We start from the raw sequence: 8,683 nt of genomic DNA, 5'->3' as shown, positions 1-8,683 counted from the left end.
TTAGGTTCTGGGCTACTGTAGGGCCCCACTGTACAGCAGGTTAGGTTCTGGGCTACTGTAGGGCCCCACTGTACAGCAGGTTAGGTTCTAAGCTACTGTAGGGCCCCACTGTACAGCAGGTTAGGTTCTGGGCTACTGTAGGGCCCCACTGTACAGCAGGTTAGGTTCTAGGCTACTATAGGGCCCCACTGTACAGCAGGTTAGGTTCTGGGCTACTGTAGGGCCCCACTGTACAGCAGGTTAGGTTCTGGGCTACTGTAGGGCCCCACTGTACAGCAGGTTAGGTTCTAGGCTACTGTAGGGCCCCACTGTACAGCAGGTTAGGTTCTGGGATACTGTAGGGCCCCACTGTACAGCAGGTTAGGTTCTAGGCTACTATAGGGCCCCACTGTACAGCAGGTTAGGTTCTGGGCTACTGTAGGGCCCCACTGTACAGCAGGTTAGGTTCTAGGCTACTGTAGGGCCCCACTGTACAGCAGGTTAGGTTCTGGGCTACTGTAGGGCCCCACTGTACAGCAGGTTCCCCTCAAGGAAGGTTCCTTGATGTTGGTGAGGGGCTCTTGATTTAGGGAATTGGATCTGTGCTCCAGTTCCCCGAATTAAGCCTGAATGCCTTCCACAACCCCCCCCCCCCCAGGCGCTGTATAATCCTCCGGGTTTAGCGCTTCCCCCTTGATTATAATAATAATAATAATGTACAGCAGGTTAGGTTCTGGGCTACTGTAGGGCCCCACTGTACAGCAGGTTAGGTTCTAGGCTACTATAGGGCCCCACTGTACAGCAGGTTAGGTTCTGGGCTACTGTAGGGCCCCACTGTACAGCAGGTTAGGTTCTAGGCTACTGTAGGGCCCCACTGTACAGCAGGTTAGGTTCTGGGCTACTGTAGGGCCCCACTGTACAGCAGGTTAGGTTCTAGGCTACTATAGGGCCCCACTGTACAGCAGGTTAGGTTCTGGGCTACTGTAGGGCCCCACTGTACAGCAAGTTAGGTTCTGGGCTACTGTAGGGCCCCACTATACAGCAGGTTAAGTTCCAGGCTACTGTAGGGCCCCACTATACAGCAGGTTAGGTTCTGGGCTACTGTAGGGCCCCACTGTACAGCAGGTTAGGTTCTGGGCTACTGTAGGGCCCCACTGTACAGCAGGTTAGGTTCTGGGCTACTGTAGGGCCCCACTGTACAGCAGGTTAGGTTCTGGGCTACTGTAGGGCCCCACTGTACAGCAGGTTAGGTTCTAGGCTACTGTAGGGCCCCACTGTACAGCAGGTTAGGTTCTGGGCTACTGTAGGGCCCCACTGTACAGCAGGTTAGGTTCTAGGCTACTATAGGGCCCCACTGTACAGCAGGTTAGGTTCTGGGCTAATGTAGGGCCCCACTGTACAGCAGGTTAGGTTCTAGGCTACTGTAGGGCCCCACTGTACAGCAGGTTAGGTTCTGGGCTACTGTAGGGCCCCACTGTACAGCAGGTTAGGTTCTAGGCTACTATAGGGCCCCACTGTACAGCAGGTTAGGTTCTGGGCTACTGTAGGGCCCCACTGTACAGCAGGTTAGGTTCTAGGCTACTGTAGGGCCCCACTGTACAGCAGGTTAGGTTCTGGGCTACTGTAGGGCCCCACTGTACAGCAAGTTAGGTTCTGGGCTACTGTAGGGCCCCACTATACAGCAGGTTAAGTTCCAGGCTACTGTAGGGCCCCACTATACAGCAGGTTAGGTTCTGGGCTACTGTAGGGCCCCACTGTACAGCAGGTTAGGTTCTGGGCTACTGTAGGGCCCCACTATACAGCAGGTTAGGTTCTAGGCTACTGTAGGGTAGGACCCCACTATACAGCAGGTTAGGTTCTAGGCTACTGTAGAGCCCCACTATACAGCAGGTTAAGTTCTAGGCTACTGTAGGGCCCCACTATACAGCAGGTTAGGTTCTAGGCTATTGTAGGGCCCCACTATACAGCAGGTTAGGTTCTGGGCTACTGTAGGGCTCCACTATACAGCAGGTTAGGTTCTAGGCTACTGTAGGGCCCCACTATACAGCAGGTTAGGTTCTAGGCTACTGTAGGGCCCCACTATACAGCAGGTTAGGTTCTAGGCTACTGTAGAGCCCCACTATACAGCAGGTTAGGTTCTAGGCTACTGTAGGGCCCCACTATACAGCAGGTTAAGTTCTAGGCTACTGTAGGGCCCCACTATACAGCAGGTTAGGTTCTAGGCTACTGTAGGGCCCCACTGTACAGCAGGTAAAGTTCTAGGCTACTGTAGGGCCCCACTATACAGCAGGTTAGGTTCTAGGCTACTGTAGGGCCCCATTATACAGCAGGTTAGGTTCTAGGCTACTGTAGGGCCCCACTATACAGCAGGTTAAGTTCTAGGCTACTGTAGGGCCCCACTATACAGCAGGTTAGGTTCTAGGCTACTGTAGGGCCCCACTATACAGCAGGTTAAGTTCTAGGCTACTGTAGGGCCCCACTATACAGCAGGTTAGGTTCTAGGCTACTGTAGGGCCCCACTATACAGCAGGTTAGGTTCTAGGCTACTGTAGGGCCCCACTATACAGCAGGTTAGGTTCTAGGCTACTGTAGGGCCCCACTATACAGCAGGTTAGGTTCTAGGCTACTGTAGGGCCCCACTATACAGCAGGTTAGGTTCTAGGCTACTGTAGGGCCCCACTATACAGCAGGTTAGGTTCTAGGCTACTGTAGGACCCCACTATACAGCAGGTTAGGTTCTAGGCTACTGTAGGGCCCCACTATACAGCAGGTTAGGTTCTAGGCTACTGTAGAGCCCCACTATACAGCAGGTTAGGTTCTAGGCTACTGTATGGCCCCACTATACAGCAGGTTAGGTTCTAGGCTACTGTAGGGCCCCACTATACAGCAGGTTAGGTTCTAGGCTACTGTAGGGCCCCACTATACAGCAGGTTAGGGCCCCACTATACAGCAGGTTAGGTTCTAGGCTACTGTAGGCTACTGTAGGTCCCCACTATACAGCAGGTTAGGTTCTAGGCTACTGTAGGGCCCCACTATACAGCAGGTTAGGTTCTAGGCTACTGTAGGGCCCCACTATACAGCAGGTTAGGTTCTAGGCTACTGTAGGGCCCCACTATACAGCAGGTTAGGTTCTAGGCTACTGTAGGGCCCCACTATACAGCAGGTTAGGTTCTAGGCTACTGTAGGGCCCCACTATACAGCAGGTTAGGTTCTAGGCTACTGTAGGGCCCCACTATACAGCAGGTTAGGTTCTAGGCTACTGTAGGGCCCCACTATACAGCAGGTTAGGTTCTAGGCCCCACTATACAGCAGGTTAGGTTCTGGGCTACTGTAGGGCCCCACTATACAGCAGGTTAGGTTCTAGGCTACTGTAGGGCCCCACTATACAGCAGGTTAGGTTCTAGGCTACTGTAGGGCCCCACTATACAGCAGGTTAGGTTCTAGGCTACTGTAGGGCCCCACTATACAGCAGGTTAGGTTCTAGGCTACTGTAGGGCCCCACTATACAGCAGGTTAGGTTCTAGGCTACTGTAGGGCCCCACTATACAGCAGGTTAGGTTCTAGGCTACTGTAGGGCCCCACTATACAGCAGGTTAGGTTCTAGGCTACTGTAGGGCCCCACTATACAGCAGGTTAGGTTCTAGGCTACTGTAGGGCCCCACTATACAGCAGGTTAGGTTCTAGGCTACTGTAGGGCCCCACTATACAGCAGGTTAGGTTCTAGGCTACTGTAGGGCCCCACTATACAGCAGGTTAGGTTCTAGGCTACTGTAGGGCCCCACTATACAGCAGGTTAGGTTCTAGGCTACTGTAGGGCCCCACTATACAGCAGGTTAGGTTCTAGGCTACTGTAGGGCCCCACTATACAGCAGGTTAGGTTCTAGGCTACTGTAGGGCCCCACTATACAGCAGGTTAGGTTCTAGGCTACTGTAGGGCCCCACTATACAGCAGGTTAGGTTCTAGGCTACTGTAGGGCCCCACTATACAGCAGGTTAGGTTCTAGGCTACTGTAGGGCCCCACTATACAGCAGGTTAGGTTCTAGGCTACTGTAGGGCCCCACTATACAGCAGGTTAGGTTCTAGGCTACTGTAGGGCCCCACTATACAGCAGGTTAGGTTCTAGGCTACTGTAGGGCCCCACTATACAGCAGGTTAGGTTCTAGGCTACTGTAGGGCCCCACTATACAGCAGGTTAGGTTCTAGGCTACTGTAGGGCCCCACTATACAGCAGGTTAGGTTCTAGGCTACTGTAGGGCCCCACTATACAGCAGGTTAGGTTCTAGGCTACTGTAGGGCCCCACTATACAGCAGGTTAGGTTCTAGGCTACTGTAGGGCCCCACTATACAGCAAGTTAGGTTCTAGGCTACTGCTGTAAAGCAAAAATCACTAAAGTGAATCATTACTTGCTTCTCACTTTCAAATGCATATAAAAGCCTATTTACACTATCATATATGAAGTGAGCAATATTATTATTACAATCAAGGGGGAAGCGCTAAACCCGGAGGATTATACAGCGCCAGGGGGGGGGGATGTGGAAGGCATTCAGGCTTAATTTGGGAAACTGGAGCACAGATCCAATTCCCTAAATCAAGAGCCCCTCACCAACATCAAGGAACCTCCCTTGAGGGGAAGTGAGCAACAGAGCCGGGCATAAAAAATACTTATACAGTACACACGTTACTTATCTTAAAATATTTTCGTCCTTAACTTATAATGAGTGGTGAATATATTTATTGTAGATCATCTGAATAAACGAAGAATGGCTATAATTGAAAATGTCTGTATTAGCGAAATGCTGTAGAGCGGAGCTTTCCTGTATTAGGAGTACGTAATACAGTGGACCCCCGCTTTACGATCACCTCCCAATGCGACCAGTTATGTAAGTGTATTTATGTAAGTGCGTTTGTACGTGTATGTTTGGGGGTCTGAAATGGACTAATCTGATTCACAATATTCCTTATGGGAACAAACTCGTTCAGTACTGGCACCTGAACATACTTATTATTTTTTTATTATCACACTGGCCGATTCCCACCAAGGCAGGGTGGCCCGAAAAAGAAAAACTTTCACCATCATTCACTCCATCACTGTCTTGCCAGAAGGGTGCTTTACACTACAGTTTTTAAACTGCAACATTAACACCGCTCCTTCAGAGTGCAGGCACTGTACTTCCCATCTCCAGGACTCAAGTCCGGCCTGCCGGTTTCCCTGAACCCCTTCATAAATGTTACTTTGCTCACACTCCAACAGCACGTCAAGTATTAAAAACCATTTGCCTCCATTCACTCCTATCAAACACGCTCACGCACGCCTGCTGGAAGTCCAAGCCCCTCGCACACAAAACCTCCTTTACCCCCTCCCTCCAACCTTTCCTAGGCCGACCCCTACCCCGCCTTCCTCCCACTACAGACTGATACACTCTTGAAGTCATTCTGTTTAGCTCCATTCTCTCTACATGTCCGAACCACCTCAACAACCCTTCCTCAGCCCTCTGGGCAACAGTTTTGGTAATCCCGCACCTCCTCCTAACTTCCAAACTACAAATTCTCTGCATTATATTCACACCACACATTGCCCTCAGACATGACATCTCCACTGCCTCCAGCCTTCTCCTCGCTGCAACATTCATCACCCATGCTTCACACCCATATAAGAGCGTTGGTAAAACTATACTCTCATACATTCCCCTCTTTGCCTCCAAGGACAAAGTTCTTTATCTCCAGACTCCTAAGTGCACCGCTCACCCCTTTCCCCTCATCAATTCTATGATTCACCTCATCCTTCATAGACCCATCCGCTGACACTGATCTGAACATACTTCTGGAGTGAAAAAATATCGTTAACCGGGGGTCCACTGTACAGTGGACCCCCGCATAACGATCACCTCCGAATGCGACCAATTATGTAAGTGCGTTTGTACGTGTATGTTTGGGGGTCTGAAATGGACTAATCTACTTCACAATATTCCTTATGGGAACAAATTCGGTCAGTACTGGCACCTGAACATACTTCTGGAATGAAATAATATCGTAAACCGGGGGTCCACTGTATTACATTCCACTCCTCCAAATTTCCCAAAAAACATTTTTTTCAAGTTCTACTTCTGTATATACAAAATTGTATAGTTTATCTTACTCTACATTCTGGTTCTCAATATATGTTACCATGGAAGAGTGTAGAGTTAATGTGGTCTTACTGGGCTGAGGTGGATGGCAGTGGCTCGTGTAGATTTTTTTTTTTTTCAACAAGTTGGCCGTCTCCCACCAAGGCAGGGTGACCCAAAACAGAAAGAAAATCCCCAAAAAGAAAATGCTTTCATCATCATTCAACACTTTCACCTCACTCACACATAATCACTGTTTTTGCAGAGGTGCTCAGAATACAACAATTTAGAAGCATATACGTATAAAGATACACAACATATCCCTCCAAACTGTGGATGCGAATTGTCAGCATTTGATAGTTGTATTGGTGTATTCAGGCACTGCAGTCAAAACTAAGTGCTCAACCCACAAGGGTCATACAGCACTCCAGGATAGGATGTACTAAAGACATATGCCAGATCAGAGACCAGCGAGGGTGAAAAGGACATCGGAGGCAGAGTTAGTAAGGGCAGTGAAGAGGGGTAAAGGGAAAGCATAATCAAAATTGGTTTAATAAAGCTATTGCTGACAAAAAGTCAAAGAGGGAGTCTGTGTCAAAGGTGGAGCCATCAGCCAGGAGGTATCTATACTGCATCTCTGGCCTGTTGTACCCTGCAATATTGGCTTCTTTGGCATTCTTTTCACATCAAAATCTGCATTATTTGCTGCACAGATTTTCATTTTTCTTAAATTATATGGCTGGTGGATTCTCTCAGCCTAAAAGTTTAGGCAGTTTGTATCATGTGCACCACAAAGTATATTGAAAATTGACACTCTTCAATATTGGAGATTCACACATTCTTCTTCGCATCTCCAACATCACTAGTATTCCCCTGGGTTCCATGGTTATTATCTAAAGTGATGAGATGTAATGCCAAAAATATAAAAAATAATCCTTTGATAAATGCACAGAAAGATACATGACACTCCTAGAATGCAACTTCTTACTGCCTGGATACAGAACTTCTCCAGACATTTGACCCTTACACCCAACCTGGCTTACAGACTTATGATTTTGCATGTAAATTAATAGTATGCATTTTACTTGAACACAGATAGTTAAACCCTTCTCAGATTTTACGCAGCCTTAATTCTATCCAAGCTAGACTGTATTGTGGCAACGTTTCGCTCTCCAGGAGCTTTGTCAAACCGTTACGCTCCTGGAGAGCGAAACGTTGCCACAATAAAATGTCACATTAGTTGCACAAGCTAGACTGTGGGGACCAAGTGTTCTCCTCAGCCACTCCATGTAAACTCAGTGCCACTCATCATGGATAACATTTATGTCTGATGCCTCTTGATTTTCACTGGTCAATAATTTGTACAGAGAAGCAAATATTCACTCTAGGATTACTGCGATGCTCATTATTATAATAATCAAAACCAAGCTCTCAACCCATGTGGGCGATGCTCTTTGCCTTACTTATCGTGTTCAATTTACACAACCTTCACAATCCTATTACCTGGAGTGGGTTTCGGGGGTCATCGCCCTCACGGCACAGTCTGAGATCAGGCCTCATCTCACTTATTAGTCAAATAAATTCATTTAATCATTAACCCAATTTGTCATGGCCCTCGAGTCTCTCTTGAGTTCATCCTCTGATATTATCTCTTAATTTGCTCTGCTTTTTGTTCATTCCATGTATTTTTCTCTTCCTCATGGAGGAGTTCTGGTGATTCACATTATCTCCTTCCACGATCTTGTGGCATGATGTACACAAATGGTTCCAAATAGAGCAGTCCCAGAGCATTTTCTAGTCTACTTCATTCATCGTTCTTTCAAAGTGCAATACAAGCTATCCAGAAATGTGACCCCACACCTGGTCATCTTCCTATTGATGTCAGGTATGGGAAAATTCCCCTCATACATTTATACAGTGGACCCCCGCTTAACGATCACCTCCCAATGCGACCAATTATGTAAGTGTATTTATGTAAGTGCGTTTGTACATGTATGTTTGGGGGTCTGAAATGGACTAATCTACTTCACAATATTCCTTATGGGAATAAATTCGGTCAGTACTGGCACCTGAACATACTTCTGGAATGAAAAAAAAATATCGTTAACCGGGGGTCCACTGTATATCAGTCACATGTCTTGAACATAAATACCATCGATAAAGATGCTCGCCACCTTTGTATGGACTGCTAGGTAGCTTTAACAGTTAATCAATTAGGTATTTAATCGACTATCCTATCAGAGAGCAGCAGAATTAACTTTCAACATCTTCAAACGCCCTGACACTGCAACTGTCCTCCTTTCCGAGTGCAACACAGTTTCTATATCTTTTTAACAAACTAACCTGTTGCACCAACTATGATGTAATAATTATAATGGGGGAGTGCTAAACCTGTAGGATTATGCAACACATGTGGGAGGGATATGGAAAGTATTCAGGCAACTGGAGCACAGATCACAGATCCAATTACCTAGATCAAGAGCCCCTGACCAGTGTCAAGGAACCTTCCTTGAGGGGTATCTTAAATATTTAAGTAAAACATTTAATACAGCTTAGAAATATACACTTTTAATTGTATAATTGCCACTCATTCCATGC

The sequence above is a fragment of the Cherax quadricarinatus genome, chromosome 95, assembly GCF_038502225.1.
Source record: "Cherax quadricarinatus isolate ZL_2023a chromosome 95, ASM3850222v1, whole genome shotgun sequence".
NCBI classification, from domain to species: Eukaryota; Metazoa; Arthropoda; class Malacostraca; order Decapoda; family Parastacidae; genus Cherax; species Cherax quadricarinatus.
Note: the sequence above shows the minus strand (reverse complement) of the source record.